Here is a 17254-nt window from a genome sequence, read left to right on the forward strand (position 1 = left end):
TGGCTATTAACTTATTATTTATTACATAGAAATACTTGCTACTACTTGTAATTATTTCAGGTTTGGAAGAACAAACACTGGTCACAAAGTAATCTCTTCAAATTATCTGGACTACTTTAGAGTAGCTTACAAAAGATGAGTTACAACATGATGAGACCTCAGAAGACAATAAAGGATGTCTTTTGGGTGCAGCCAAATAAAAGATAACATCTCCTATGTCTGATCCTTGGCTTTTTAACATTTTATAGCCTATATAAACACTCAGACTCTTGGATACCATTAACTTAGAGATACAGTGCATGTCAATGAAGCTGTATTCACTTCTAGTTACTCTTAGGAGTCATATAGATTAAGTTCACACTTTCTGTGAAACAATGACTTTTGGACTTTCCTTAATTGGCACAAAATTATACGATGTGTAATGAATGACCAAATAAAAATGATGATCATTTCCATTAATAATTTTTGGACATTTTGAAGTTCTATCTTCAAATATTCAAGATATCTTTTGTTTGTTTCCATGTCGCAATAACCTGGGTCATTAAAATGGTCAAAACTTTCTAAATGGTCTGCCAAAGTTCTCCTTTCCTTCTACTATATTGTGCAAATAAGTAATCTCTCTATAGTGCCTATTTTAACCTATTACTTTCCTGCTCAAGGTATACAAATGCTTTCTCATTTTTCTTTTTACAATATCTTTAAAAAGTCAATTCTATTTTGCATACAGTAAAATGGGTCCTTTTAAAGTGTTCAGTTCTGCATTTCTTTTCTATATTTTGCTTTCAGCTTTTTATGAGTATATATAAATTATGTGAAACAAGAGATTTCATTGTGATACTTCAAGCATGCATGTGGTTTACTTCATTCATATTTGTCCTTTTTTCTCCAGCTTCCCTCTCTCTCTCGGTTCTCTTTCTCTTTGCTTATAGTCCCCTCTCTGCTTCACCACCTAATAGATATAGGGGATTTTTACATCATCACAAAAGTTTCCATGTACTCTTTGGTAAACAATGCCTTCCATCCATCCCACACATGCCCTAACACTCAACCAAGCACTTACCTGATTTCCATCCCATTCATAAAAGTTATATGAAAGGAATATAAATTACATAGGCATCTTTGTCACCTTTCACAGAACACAAACCTTTTGAGATTTACAGTTTGATCATCCACTCACTAATTAATAGAAATTTGGGGTTATACTGCTTTTTTAGGTTTTTGGAGTAAATCATCTGTAAGCCTTTCTATACAGATGTTTGTGAATATATGTTTTGATTTCTTTTAGACTAATACTTAGGAATGAGGTATATGGGTCACAAGTCAAATGCTCAAATGTATAAGTAAGGGCCATTTTTTAAAAGCCTCTATTATTTTACTTTCTTGGTAGGTTAACTAATGCTCAACTTCATAGTCCGTGTTGGGATTTTGTCTAGCATGAGCTTGTTCATGCTGTCACATTTGCTATGGTTCTATATGTGCAACTTCCTTGCTTTGTCTAGAAAATATTGTTTCCTTGTAGTTATATACCACCTTTGGATCTTACAATCTTTGCACCTCCTTTGTCCATAATTATCCATGAGGTTTTAGAGGAGTGGGGTGTGATATGAATGTCCAGTTTAGGGCCTTACACTTTATGGTCTCTTATACTCTGTACTTGTCAAGTTGTAGGTCTCTGTTAATCATTATATATTTCAAGAAGCTTTTCTCATGAGGGTTGAGAGATGCACTAACCTATGGGTGTAGAAATAAACTATTTTGAGTTATTTTAATACTATGCCCCTTTAGCAGACTGAAAATAGTAGGTTTTAATCTACAGCCTATAGCCTATCTAACCACAGGTTCTTGGTCCCATATCATGAAATGGGCCTTAAGTATAATCAGAAAGTCTTTTATTAGTTCCTTAACATTCATGCCATTATTGCATCAGTAAGCCTATCTTTCTCAGACAACTATTATTTTTGCCCACGGGGACCATAGATGCGTAAGACTAGTGACTATGGTTATCCTCAAATAGTGTATATAGAATTGTCTAGCACTGTGAAAGACACAGAGTAAGGATGAGCTTTCCAGGTCAATACCTATGTGGGTTTAAAATGAGATGATATAAAATTGGGTAAATAGGGAGGTAGGGGTAGATCTTGGAGGATTTTTCTGGGGGCAAATATGATAAAATTCATTGTATGAATGTATCAAAGTTTTTTTCCATTTCAACTCCACTTGTTTCATGTTGTTTTAAAATTTTACTATAATTTATTTATATTAAATTCCTATTGTTATCCCATTGCTAGTATCTTCCTCCTCTCTCCCTCCCTCCCTCCCTTTTAGGCCCTATTCCCCTCCCTTAGACCTCTAACAGGAAGGCCCTACTCCCCTACCTTCTGACAACAGCCTATCAGATTTCATCCAGATAGCCTGCATGCCTGCATTCCCTTCCTCTATGTGTCCAGTATTGATATGATATTATTTTTTAAAATAACAAATGAAATAAGAAAGTATTTTGAATTTAAAATGAAAATACATAATATTAAATAGTTGAGAAACATTTAAAACATGCTTAGAAGATTTATAGAATAGCCTTATACTAGAAAAGAAGAAAGCTGGAAAAAGGATAGAAACAGGCCCAAATAAAATTCTAGATAAAAGATATCAAGAAAATGCACATATCAGAAGTCAATAGTAGAGAGAAAATGATAAAAATCAATAAAAACAAATCCTGATTCTGGGATTAGAACAATAACACTTATAAAACTCAAGCCTGATTGTTCAAGAAGAAAGAGAAGATGACAAAATTAGTAATACTAGAATGTAATTAAGGGCATTAATACAAACTTTAGAGTATTTTGAAAAGCAAAAAGTAATTATTTCAGTAATTCATGTCAATAAAGTTGATCATTTACATGAAATGGACAAGTTATGAAAAGATTGTATCATGGATAATCTGTAATACCAATCAATCAATCAGCTAAAGTGTCGTACATCTACTACAGAAACTAAATTTATACCTTGAAACTTCCAAGCAAACAGGAAGTTTTACTTGGAACAAAACAACAAAAATATCAGTCACAAATTCTCCAGCACAATTTTTAAAAAGCACTTGTGGGGGGAAATTTACATCAACAATGAACAAACTCCCCCTAAAATATAGTTGTAAGAAACAGTGGAAAACACATATACTGATAAACCACAATTGCACTGATGTAAACACTAAAAAAAAAAAGGCATCACAGCTCATGAAACATAAAACATTTCTCACAAATTGTAGCTGTAGAACATTTTAACAAAATATTAACAACTGAATCCAGCATTAGACAGTGAGGAAATACCACATGATTGTGATGGCCAAAATAATAGTCCTAAATAGCTTTCCATGCCCAAAGTCAGAATATAAAATATATTTATATATTTATATACTAATATATATTAATGTGTAATATACAGAGTGACATATTTTTAAAATTATTGTTTCAGATGGAATTTGCATCCCACATTTAGTTGCTTTTAAATAAAGAAAGATGATTTTAGATTATCTAGCAGGCTTAAATCAAAGTACAAGATCTTTAAAAGGAGAAGGCAGATGAATATTCAGTGTCAGAAGGGTGTCACATGAGACATATGTAACAAGCCATTGCCAACTCTGAAGATAGAAAGGAGTAATGTATATAGGAAGCTTCTTAGAGGATGGAAAAGGTAAGAAAATGAGATCTCTTATAAATCTTCCAGAGAGGAAGGCAGTCCTGCAGACACCTTGATTTTAGCCCAGAGAGACCCAAGTCAGACTTATGACAGTGATTAGATAATAAGGTTTGATTGCCTTCATTCACTAAATTTGATCATGTGGTGATCTATTTCTAACATTTGAGGAATACCCACACTGATTTCCACAGTGACAGTTCTAATTTACACACCCACCAGCCCTTAAAAAATGTTTCTCTCTCCAAGCATTCACACCAATATTTGTTGTCATTTTTTTCTATCTTAACCAGTATGCCTGGGTTAGATGAAATCTTAAAGTAGTTTTAATATGGATTTCCCTGATGGCTAGAGATGTTGAACATGTAAAATTTGTTTCTCAGCCATTTCTATGTCATCTTTTGAGAATTCTCTATTTAGTTCCCTGCCCAGTTTAAGTTGGGTTTTTTATTTTATTGTTTAGTTTGTGAAATATTATGTACTCTAGATTCTAATATTCTATCAGATTGATAGCTGGTAAAGATTTTTCCTACTCTGTATGCTGTCTCTTCACTTGAGCAATGGTATCCTTTGGTTTACAGAACCTTTTTAGTTTTATGTGGCCCCCTTTGTTAGTTGTTGTTCCCCCACACTACGGGGGTTCTGTTCAGAAAGTCCTTTCCTGTGGTGTAAGTTCAAGTGTATTCCCTACATTTTCATGTATCAGATTCATGGTATGAGGGCTCATGCCAAGGTCCTTAATCCATTTGGAGTTGAGTTTGGGGCAGGATGAGAGATAAGGATCTATTTTACTTCTAAATATAATTATCCAGTTTGTCCAGCACCACTAATTGGATCAACCTAGGACCCACCCATGGGAGACAGCCAACTATTGGTAATACTCTACTGTGCTTGCAGATGGGAGCCTAGCATGGCTGCCTTCTCAGTGGATCCATCAGCAGCTAATGGAACCACATACAGGCACCCATAGCCAAACATGAGGTGGAGGATTTCCTCAATCTCCGCTCCAACCCTATCCCTGCACATCTTGTAGGCAGGGCAAGTCCTGGATCGAAGTTGCCCTGGGTGGGTCGGTGTTCTCCTAGGAGATATATTTCAACATAATAAAGGCAATATCCAGTAAAACCACAGCCAACATTGTGGAAAATGAAGAAAAGTGCAAAGCCTCAGAGGAAAAGAATGTCCACTTTTTCCACTACTGTTCAATATAGTGTTTGAAGTCTTAGCTGGAACAGTAAGACAAGTGAAAGAGAGAATGCAAGGTTTTTCTTATTTTCACTCTGTGGTTAGTTACTCCCATAACATTCATGCCACTATTGCGCCAGTGGCTATATTCTTGCCAGGCCTGTTGTTATTGTACCTCACAGGGTTCAAAGCTGATTATGATAATTTCATGACTTTTTAATAATTCCAGCACTACGAAAGCTAGTCAGTAGTGGTGCAGCTTTTAGGTCAGTACTAGTTGATTCATGCTTGTCCTATGACCCATGTATATGATTTCTTCTGCACTGAAAATTTCATATATAAATATAACATGTTTTAATCAAACCTGCCACCATTCTCTCCCCTCCAACTCCTCCCTTATTTTTCCTTCCCAATTTTATATGTATATATGCATATCTTTCTATGTATAACTATATATCATTCTCCTCCCATACATTACATCTCAACTACAGTTTCCCCTCCCTCCACTACTCCCTGTTCCCTCACCACCTCCCATCTATATTTATACTTATATCATTATTATATCATACTTATAGCATAGCATATCAATCTATCATCTATCTATCTGTCTGTCTGTCTGTCTGTCTACCTATCTATCTATCATCTATCTAGCTAGCTCTATATCTCTATATATCTATATCTATATTTTAGTGAATACTTTTTCTTTGAGGACTGTTCAATTCATTTGCTAGCTATTGATTGGATGACTTGGGGCAGTTTTGGTGTTTAATTTTTCTTTTTTTTCTTTTTCTTTCTTTCTTTCTTTCTTTTTTTTTTTTTACTTTTTTATGGATACTATGTAGCCTTATCTTCAAATGGTTGGCAAAGATTTTTTCCCATTTTGTAGTCTGTCTTTTTATTAAATTTCATGTAATCCAAATTGTTAATTCTTGGGATTATTTCCTGTGCTCTTACAGGCCTTTTCAAAAAAAAGTTTCCAAATATGATATTTTGGTTCCATGTTCCATGCATATTTTGCTGTCAAGTATAGTGCTCTAAAAATTTTAGTTACATCAAGGTTGCAAATTATATTGTATAGATCTTTTATAGTCTTGTATATTTATTGTAAGTTTGTTTTATAGTTAAGTTAGAGAGAAATGTTGAAGTATCCAACTTTAATTATGCATTCTTTTTTAAATTTATTCAGATTACATCCTGATTGTTATCTCCTGGGTTGTATCTTCCAGTTCCCAACCACCCACTCTTCTGCCCTATTCCCCTCCCCTAGACCTCTGACAGGAGGAGACCTCCTCCCCACCATATGACCACAGGAAGAATCTTTGCTCAACTATGTTCATAGCAACTTTATAGCCAGAATCTGGAAAGAACCTAGATATCCATCAACTGAAGAATGGATAAAGAAACTGTGGTGTATTTGCACAATGGAATACTACTCAGCTATTATAGACAAGGAAATCTTGAAATTTGCAGGCAAATGGATGGAACTAGAAATGCTTATCCTGAGTGAGGCAACCCAGACTCAGAAAGACAAGCACTGTATATACTCACTTATAAGTAGATATTAGTCAACATAAATGTCATCTGAGAGACTCCACCCAGCGGGGGTTCAGGACAGATGCTGGGACTCCCTGCTGGACTCCAGGTGGAGCGCTGAGAGTGGCATGGAAGAATAGGGGCATGGAATGAGCCAGAGGGTTCAGGAGCCCCACAAGAAGACCATCAAGGTCAGCAGATCTGGACCCAGGGGCCAGGGGTGCGCTGCCTCTGACATGAACTCTGGTGCCCCCAATTTGATCACTTCCCCTTGGTGGGGAGTCCTGGTGGACAAACAGAGGAAGGGGAAGCAGGCTATCTCAATGAGACCTAATTATATATTCCTCCAGTTCTAAATATTTTGATTCAAATAAAAAATTGAACTTTTGTTGATAACTACACATATTTAGGACTACAGTGTCTTCATAACCAATTAAATTCCACATTAATATGTATGGTTCCTTTATATTTCCATTAGTAGTATTTTTTGTTCATTTGTGTTCTTGGTCATATATCAATAAATATAGTCAATCTTTTGGTTAACAATTACATGGAACAACTTATTATTGTTCACTTTAACTTTTATTGGTGCTTTTGATAAATAATATGATGTTGGGCCTTGTTTTTCAGCTAATCAAACAAAAATTTACCTTTTCTTTGAATATTTAAACCACTTATTTTAATGAAATTAATGAGGTGGTTAAACTTGCATCTATATTTTGTTTTTTTGTATTATACCAATTCTTTAGTAATCTTTCTTTTAAATAAAATGAGGAATTTATTTCCTTCATTGATTAACTTATGCTCCATCAAAAGTTGGTTTGTTTTAATGTGCTTTGCATAACATATTTAATCAGAGTTCATTTTCAAAAAAATATTGTTCAAATTTACATGTAGTATAAGAACATTACAAAAGGATCAACCAAAACTAAGTATGCTTTTCTTCCCTGGGAATATGAGTAAAACCTTTTAGCAATATGAAAACTAGCCAATGGGGATAAAACTTCTAGGTTAATATCAGCTTGATTTCTCCATATTCTATCACTCAATATGTGGTGTCCCTTATACCCATGGATAAGTATAGTCTTTACTTCTCATCAAGGAAACTTACTCTTTGCAAAAGATTGCTACAAACAACAACAACAACAACAACATCAACAAAACACCCAACCAACCAAACAAAACAAAACAAAACAAAAAACCAAACACACACACACAAACCAAAATGCAGAATTGTGGAGACCACACCTAAAGGTCAAGGAACATTGTGGAAGAGGGGGCAGAAAGGTTGTTAAGAGCCAGAGGATCATGGAGTTTGCTCTGAGATTGTGTTTCCAACTGTAATCAGAAGCTACAATCCATAAAGTTTCACCAGCATGACTGCCCAAATATGAGCTGAACATGGATGACACCAATGGACATGACAAAGTATACAAGGAAAGCTACACAAAGAACTATAGGCAAGTAAAGAACACTAAAACAGGAGAGATGTTCTTTCTTAGTTGGTTGTGAAGTGCCACATTGTCACTCCTGAAAACATGCATACCAGTAACATTACATAGGCTGTTAGGTATATTTAGGAATATACATGCATAAACAATTATTGAAAGGAGAGATCATGAATTTGATTAAGTGGGGAAAGGTATGTGAGATAGTCTAAAGAAAGAAAAGAGAAGAGGGAGGTGTTGAAATTATAGTCTCACAAAGCCACCCCAAAAAATCTAAGTATATGTGAAAGGTCATAAGGAAACTTATTGCTTTGTAACTTAAGGAAAAACTTAAATAAGAAGCTGGGCAGATAACTATGTCAATGGAATTCTTACTTTGTAACAAATAGGGCATGAGCTTTATTTCCAAAACCTGGATAAAGTGTGTGTGTGTGTGTGTGTGTGTGTGTGTGTGTGTGTGTGTGTGTGTGTGTGTTGGCATGTGCTTAATTACTACTACTGGGGAGAAACAGACAGGAAGATTCTTGTAGCTGACCTTCTAGTCCAGCCTAAATGGTAAGCTCCAGGCCAATAAAAGACCCTATCTCAATGAAGGTGGATGGATTTCCTGAAGGTTATACCCAAGAGTGTTCTCCAAAGACTTATTTGCACCCTCACACATATGTGCATGCACACAAGCATACACACATACACAAAACACCTTAAAATATTACAACAGTATATTTCTAATTCCTATGCATATTGTGCTATATTTATTTAGATATATGGTATACACTTCATCACACTTTGTTTTTCCTCAAAGATTTTGAATATCATTTATAAGGATAAAAGATATTATTTGTGTCATTTCTGGCCCTCTTTGTTTCTTTCAATTTTCCATCCCATGTTATATTATTCTTTCTACTTAAAAAAAGAGTAAATTATCTATAAATTACCTTAGCTTTTGTTTTTCTGAAAAAGTTTTCATTCATCCTTTACTTTAGTAGATATTGATTTTGAGTTGACAGATTTTCTTTCAGTACTTTAAAGATATCACCCAACTCTCTTCTGCATTGTATAGTTTTCAAGGATAAATCAACAATATTTCCAATCTTGGATCCTTTATGTGTATTTTGGCTTTTCATCATCAACATTTTGGTTTTAGTATTTTATCTCATGTGTGTGTGTGTGTTTCTCCACATTTTGTTTCTCTGAGCTTTTAAATATATGATGCATAGTCATATTATTTTGGAAATTTTCTGAATCATATTTTCAAATAAATTGTTCTGCCCCATTTTTCTGAAAATTGAATTGCTGTTATATAAGGTCAGCAATAGGATGTCTCATATTTTTGATACCTTTTTTTTTAACTTTTCTTTATTCTGTATTACAGTTCAAATAAGTTGTAGTGACATATTGTCTAGTTAACTGGTTCCTTATCTCTTTCAATTTTTTAATGAGGAAATTTTCGTCTGTGCAATTTCATTCCAACATCACTTGGTTATTGTGTACCTTACCATTTCAGTTCATCCCATTTTACTCCTTTATAGTGTTTTGGTTACTGTGCTAAAATTCCCCATCGAGTCATGTATTTCCATCTTTTTCACGGAGTCACTTATAATAACAATTGTAGTTATCATAAAACCCCTGTCTCATCAGCCCATTATCTGCATCAACTCTGAATCAGATTTTTATGGCTGTATTATTTCTTGAAAATGAATTATTTTTCCTTGCTTTTGGTTTGACTTTTACTTAGGTGTGTGTTTTTTGTTTTGTTTTGTGGTTTTGTTTTTGTTTATCTTTTGTTTTTTTTTTTTATTACAGATAAGTTTTAGACTTAAAGCTACGGCTAAAATAAATAACAGCTATGCCTGGAGGTGGCCCTGCCTCTTTTCTGTGAAATTGAGTCAGTCCACTCAGCACATAAACAGGCAATGTGGCTTATGATGCCTTTACTATCAGTGTGCCACAAGTTTTGTGTTCCTCTAGTGGGAGTCGCCTACTACCATGTGCTTAGAGTGGGAATTGTGATTTTGGAAACTTTTTTGTCTTCCCCCTCAGCTTTTGCCTGCCCTTGCATACTTGGGCCACAAAGAGGAGTCTCTCTCTGTGCTCTTGCTTCCCTTATAATGGTAATATGTGGCTTGCTATTTGATACTAGGTAGTTCACAGGAGCATAACAAGTTCCTGGTTTCCATGTTCAAATCTCTGTGCATCTGGCCTTCAAAATGGTGCTTCCTAATAGTTCTGGCAGTGCTCACTGTGGCAACAAATGCTGTCTTCTCTCTACTTGATCTGGGACAGGACTGTCCTGCCCATCTTTCAATAGCTGTACATTTATATTCAATATATTTGCAGGCTCCTTGGCCTATGAAAGTTTCTTGTCTCTCCTGTGATGGAAGGTTTTGCATACATTCTTTCCCCTAAGAGCAATGTTTTTATGGCACCCCGGGTATAAAAGAGCTTCCTTTCAGAGACAGAAAATTTTTGTTGTTACTCCTCCACTAAAGTGATTGATTTTTCTCTATATCACAGAAGTGAGATTTCCTAATACTCTCACTACCAGTTTCTTAACGGTTTGATGTTATAGGAGAATAGAATCTGAGGAGGCTGTCAAAGAAACCCTGTCACTCACCTTTTCCACAAGTATCACATAAAGATGTGTAGAAAATAGCATCTGGAGGAATGCAAATGGATCCTTCCTATGTCCGTCCTGTGTCCTGAAACCAAAAATTTCAAACTAACATGTTAATTCTAATACCTCTCAAACCACTATCTTATGTTGAAATGAAGCCAATCTTATAATTGTTCTTACACATGGAGTACTAAAGCCTTCCATACACAGAAGGTCCTGCCTTTCTCTATCAATTCCCAGATCATTCCTAGCAGCCAGTCTCAACTTTGGTTTCTTCCTAGATGAGTGTAGTCAACATGATTTCTTCATGTGATCCCCTCTTATAATTTTTATGCAGTCTATTCAATGCTTCCAATGTATAAATGAACATTTATCTGTGCAATGGTTAGAAGTTTATTGTATAGCATTCTCTCAATGTCCGAGCAATATAATTTAACTAGGAAGCAACGATAAGTTCTTCTTGTGGCACACTGACTGAAATAATAAAACAAACACAGCTTTTCCAGATTCCTTAATTAGTGTTTGTATGACATTCATCTGTTAGCAGATTGGTTTGATAAATAATCCCCAAACTGTGAAATGTGGCAAAAAGAGCAGAGATATTCAGGCCTGGTGGCTCTGAATTGCACTCTTAGATCTACCATTTATTGGCTGCGAGACCTCTGACAAGATATTGAAGATCAAAGGAGAGAATAGGCTCACAGCAAACAAAGAGAAAACTCCCTTGTGTGCACAGTAAGGGAGAACAAAGTTCTGGAGCATTACTTGGAAGGGGTCAAGTCAGAAGAGGGCCTTACTGTGGGTTGGGAGCTGGCATTGCTGTAATTTTCAAAGTACTGGCAGTAAAGCTAATGCAAACCAAGTACAAGAACTTTTTCTGAGATAAATTAACCTTGTGCCTCTGAAACATATTACCCCCTCCTAATAGGTCTCATCAGCAAAATGGACATGGCCATTAGGTCTGCTTGGATAACTTCAAAGAAGTGGCTAAGGGTCCAAAGGAATTATGAGTCCATGTCTACAGTGTTGAGACCTCAACAAAAAGGTATGACATTTGTAGTGACGTTGATTAGGAAGTTGAAGCAGACCAGTGTAACATGGGTTAAAGTGCTACCAACTCCATTTCCTCTCTGAGTGATGTTTGGGAGAGATTTAATTTAGGATATGAGTTCTCTGGTATATCCTTAATTGATGTTTTACATTTGGGTGTATGTAACATTGCCTGCTATGGTCTAAAGTTTTATATCACTTCCAAATCTATGTTAATCCCTAATGTAATACTATTCAGAGGTGAGGCATTTGTGATGTGATTAGGTCATTAAGTGGATATGAAGATCAGTGTTTAGAAAGCAGTTAGAAACTATATTGCTTTAGTGATGTGGTAATGTGCTTACTATGCATAGCAGACTTCTTCCTTACTAGACTATACATTTGACAGAGGACTCTGGAAACCTATGGCTGGCAGTGATTTGGAAGCTAGCTTCTAGAGGAGAGTAGAAGACTACCAAACCCAAGAGAGAACATAGAATCCTGTGGTGTTCCCCAGCCCCCTGAGAGCCCATGATTCTGTTTTTGTTTCTAGCTGTGCCAACTCTAACAGTGTTTCCTGTGGATTCTAGCTTCAAGTTTTCCCCTGCCTCTTTTCTATGCCCTGAAGCCATGATCTTAAAGTTCCCAGGAAGTGTTTCTGCCTGAACTCCAAGGTGCTTTTATAAATTGCAACCACAAAGAGCCTGCATTCTGCCCTGTACTTTTATTAATGCAGGGACAACTATGTTTTTTTCTGGGATAGCCACCAAAGACACAAAGAACACACACACACACACACACACACACACACACACACACACACACACACACACACAATTTGGTAGGAAGGATGATTTAGTGTTGGATCTGTTCTTTCTGCAGAACCAATTCCAAGGAAGTTTTTCTTTCCTCCATTCATTGAAGTATTATATATAAGCAATTTCTAAGCTCCTTCCTATCTCCACATTCTATTATTAGTTCTAAAAAAGATTGCTACAGTCCTCTTCAGAGTGAATTATCAAGCACTAGGGAGAACGTGGTATTCATATCTTCTGCAAAATTTGTAAGGGATGGGAGATGACATTTATTAAGTGTGCAATGAGCAAGACACTCACTTATCATGTACATTATTATGTCAATAACAATTCTTAACTTGAAGAGATTAGAGGGCAACGTGAACATATATATGAATTACCAAGTACAATGCCTTGCAGAAAGTACCCATTCAACAAGTTTCTCTGCCTCCTGCTTCAGCAACTCTCCACACAATTTACTACCCTTTATAAAGATGAAACCACAGAAACTCAGAAGGACAAAGAATTGCCAAGACTTATCCAGGATTCCACTGCCCCCACTCCTGAGTATGGTGGCTATACCTCTCTTTGCTCTGGATCTTGTGCCTTATAAGATGAACGGGCTTATTTGGCTTAGAGCCTTCCTATATTTCAGGTCAATTCACCTTTGTGAGCCAGGGACAGTGATTGTGAGGTGAACCACAATGAAGTTTTAGTTGTGGCACATTCCTTATACAATGTTACAATTGGTTCCAAAGAGCTCAAATACCCGTTCTAGGCCTTATTAACATACTTCTTTTGGGATAACCAATCCCTAGGGTGTTCCTCAGATAAACTGTCCTATATTTCTTGGAACTCCTGAGGTCTAGCTCCTTTTTTCTTATATTATATAAGAAGATCATTTTATAGAGAAAAGACAACGGGTCACTTTTTAATTTAAAAAAAAAAAAGGTAAGCTTGCATAATTGAGATTGAATTCAGAAAATCATCTCTTGTTCTGGAAGAATATTAGGAACTGAATCAAGAGTGGAGGAGATGGGAATAATTGAACCAGGAAATTAATGATAACTAACCCTAAGGAACTAAGTAAGCTGGGGTATTGCCTGGTAACAGGTACGGTTTTTGGTCTTTGTATCACTGGGGATGAACAGAAAAGTGAATGGCAGAACTGATTGTGGAGGCAATTTCCTGACTTGAAAATAATCTTATGAGATCTGTCAAGTCCCTTTAGTGTTTTTCTTTGTTTAAAGAAGGAATCCTACTTCTCAAAATGGAAATGGGTTTGGATATAAGATGTCTTAGTTTGGTGCCGCACTAGAAATATGCACAAAGCAATGTTGATTTTAGGATGTCCTTGATGTATTGTAGTATGAGATGAACAGTTAGTTCGAAAATACTGCAGGACAATAGACTAACAATGATCTCTTCTGATCCTTCCCACCTCTAGGGTAACCCAAATTGTTAAATACTAATATGCGTCTCCTTCCCTGTTTACATCTGTTTCTATATATTTCCTTCTCTGAGACATCCTTTCTTCCATCCAGGTTACAGGGGACCAGAGTACATGGTTTTCTCCTAAGTTAATGAAGGCAACCCACCTAACATAGAGGCCCACTGCTGATGTTGATCTATATGATAAGAAGTAAGTAACATTGCATATAGAGGGACATAATTTGCCTCCTGAATGTGGCATATCTTAGAAGAAATATATACTTTGGAGAGAAAAATAATTATAAATCTAGATCCACTTCCTAGCTTTATCATGCAGAGAGATTCAGTTTAGCCTCCTGCCTTGAACCTCCTTTCCTCATCTGTAGAACGGAAATAGATTTAGCTTAACCTCCTGCCTCAAGCCTCCTTTCCCCGTCTGTAGAATGGGAATAATCTTAATTTCCTTCTCCTAGGACTTCTGTGAAGATTTTCTGAAATAATGTAGGAAAATAATTTAGCTCGGCGACTGGCACAGGGTATTTATGAAAAGTGGCTGATGACTGAATGAGTGAGTGAATGAATGAATTGAGTGGAATAAATTTGGTATATTGCTTTCTGTCTTTTCATATGATAAAATATTATTAAATGGCAGTGTGGACTGGCAAGATGTGTCAGTGGATAAAGCAGCAGTTGTACAAGCATGGGACATGAGTTCAAATCCCTAGAACCTACAAAAAGCTTGGCACAGTAGTGCTCTTACTGGAAGATGGGAGGAAAGACAGGAAAATATCCAGAAACACTTGGGCATGACCTAGAGTTTACAATGGCAAATAACAAAGAGATTCTGTTTCAATAAAAAGACTGCCTCAAATAAAGTACAAAGTGAGGACAGACAATGGGGGCTGTTCACTGCTACTTGGTAAGTAAGGATATGTATGTATGCAAACTAACACACACACAAAAATTATAAAAGGCTTTTACTATCCTTTATTTAAATGAAAAACACATGGATATAGGTTCAGTTAACCCCATCTCTCTTTGGGTCATTAAATTATTTCCTAGTTCTTAGTCTGCTTATGTATAAAATGTAAATGCAAAGCCAAGTGTTCAGGAATGTTGTGAAGATTCAAGGAAATTACCTATAGGACAGCAGAGAACTTGGAACATGTCTTGTGATCCATAATGCTAATGTCCATTCTCTGGCTCCTGTTGGGTATGTTCACATGAGTGGGCTCAATTAGTCCTCAGAAACATTGCATGAGCTATATATTATTCTCATAATGAGATGACATATGTGGAGATACCTAATACAATGTTATGCAGGTGGTCAATAAATGTTTGTTTCCTTTCTATTTTTCCTTAATTAAGCCAATTATTATCCTACCAACAACTGTGATTTTGCATAAATTATGAATATGTTAAGGAATGAAGCACTAATCTTACATTGTTAGTAATTTAGAACAGCAGCCTGGGCACGTAGCTCATGATCAACATTAGCTTGATTTTAATAATATGACAAAAGATCACAGTGTTTATAGTTATAAAGCACAAGCCTAATCTTGCCTTAATATTGTGAATCATGAGGATATTAATTTGATATTTTAAAATGTAACAGACACTGGAAAACATCTTTATGTCTATAGTAGTTTTACATATTAATAGCATGCTTTCTTTAGCATTTAAAAATAGCAATATTTACTTATCATAAATGGAAGGAAGTTTGGGGTATATATTTGTACAACTACAGATTGGTGAATATTGGTGGTGGTTAAATTTCTCTGACTTTAACCTGGTCTACTACTTGGTTTCTCACCTTACTCTCCACCATAACTAATTTGTGTGCTAGAATATTCAGAATGGGACAAAGAATGGGATTTAGTTGAGGAAAAATTCTTTATCTAAAATGAATCCAATCTAAGGATATGTTGCTTAACTTCTTTTTACCTTAGTTTTTTACCATCTGAAACATAAATATATTACCAATACTTGATAGAATTATCTCTAAGATAAAATAATTTATGAATAAGTCAATGACCAAAGTCTTTATCACAGGATTCACAAAACAGTGAATGTGTAACAAATGTTAACAGTCATAACAGTCATCATTATTGACACCAATGCACCATTACTTCTTCTACTATAATAACAATTATATGATAACGTTTCAGAATTATGAAAGAAGATTGCATAATTATTAAGAAATATGTATATAAAGTATCATGAGAAATTCAAGATCTCTGAAAGGGGGACTGAAAACATTTTTCGTTTTATCCCCCCACTTTGAAAATTTCTCTCAAAAGATCCAAGTCAACATTTCTCAAGTTACAATAAAAAATGTGTGGTCATCATTGAATTTTGGGGCTCTAAGACTCTTTTAGGGCCATAGAGATGTTACCCATATGTTTTGTTACCATAGCCAAAGCACCCACTGTTGAAGGCATGAAAAATTGGGCCCGAATGTAATTTGAATGCAGGAAAATCCTTGACAATTTTTCTAATTTGAATTGTCATAGGATCTATTTCAGTTTTTTTTTTCACCACCAGGCAGAGTATAGCAAGCTTTCTTATTTTTATGGAGCCCTGATTAAGAAGAAATTTTCAACAACTATTTCCTTAACTTGAAATAAAGCAGAGAGACTGTTATGTATCTATATATCATGCATATTCAAGGAAGCAGAAAGAAGGGAATATATCTAAATTGATTGAATTTTTTTTCTTTTGAAAACTACTCATTTGTTTGGCTGCTCTGGAGACTAAATTAATTCAGGCAAATTTCCTGGAGAGCTTGCTGACGGCTCATGTGAGAATAGTGAATCCTAATGTGTAGTCTGGAAACTTTTCATGAGTTACATACCAAGGTGTGTCCATGATTCAACTGTAGGTAAAAAGTGGAGGCAGAGAACTTTATACAATGAAATTGCAAAAGTAGCAAAGCAAACAAGAATAGAGAATAGAGACATACAAACCACTTTCTCCAGTTAGCACAACAGTGTATTTGTTTCTTTGGCTTTGAATAATGCATTCTTTCTCCCGTTCATTAAAAGAAATTTTGGGTTTTTTGTTTGTTTGTTTGTTTTTGTTTTTTGGGAGGTAAGGATTTAAAGCTTCAATTTATAAGCACATATGTGTTCAATCTACCAGCTTGTCTAAAAGAAAAATTAGATTGTGGCTGCTTAATTCCCTGTGTCCTCAGTCCTCAACACTGACAAAAACCCAGAGGCGCAGGAGAAAGAAAAGAAAAAGAGAAAAATGTATATGTATATGCATGCATCAGTCACTGACAGTGGCTCCTTAGGGTTTATATGAATAGAGAAACAAAATCAGGTGCCCTGTCAGTATAGTCTGGAATCATGAGGATGTGTCCCGGGTTTCATCTTGTGTGCACCCTTGGGTGTCCACCCCAGGGCAGGATGTGAGAACTCAGGCCATTATGCTTAGGAAATACAGCATCTATGACAGATTTTCAACCACTTATTTTGAGCACATCAAAAGGGCATTAAGTGTTGACTGGCATTGGGAATACAAGAGCA

Source organism: Acomys russatus, chromosome X (assembly GCF_903995435.1).
Source record: "Acomys russatus chromosome X, mAcoRus1.1, whole genome shotgun sequence".
Taxonomy (NCBI): Eukaryota; Metazoa; Chordata; class Mammalia; order Rodentia; family Muridae; genus Acomys; species Acomys russatus.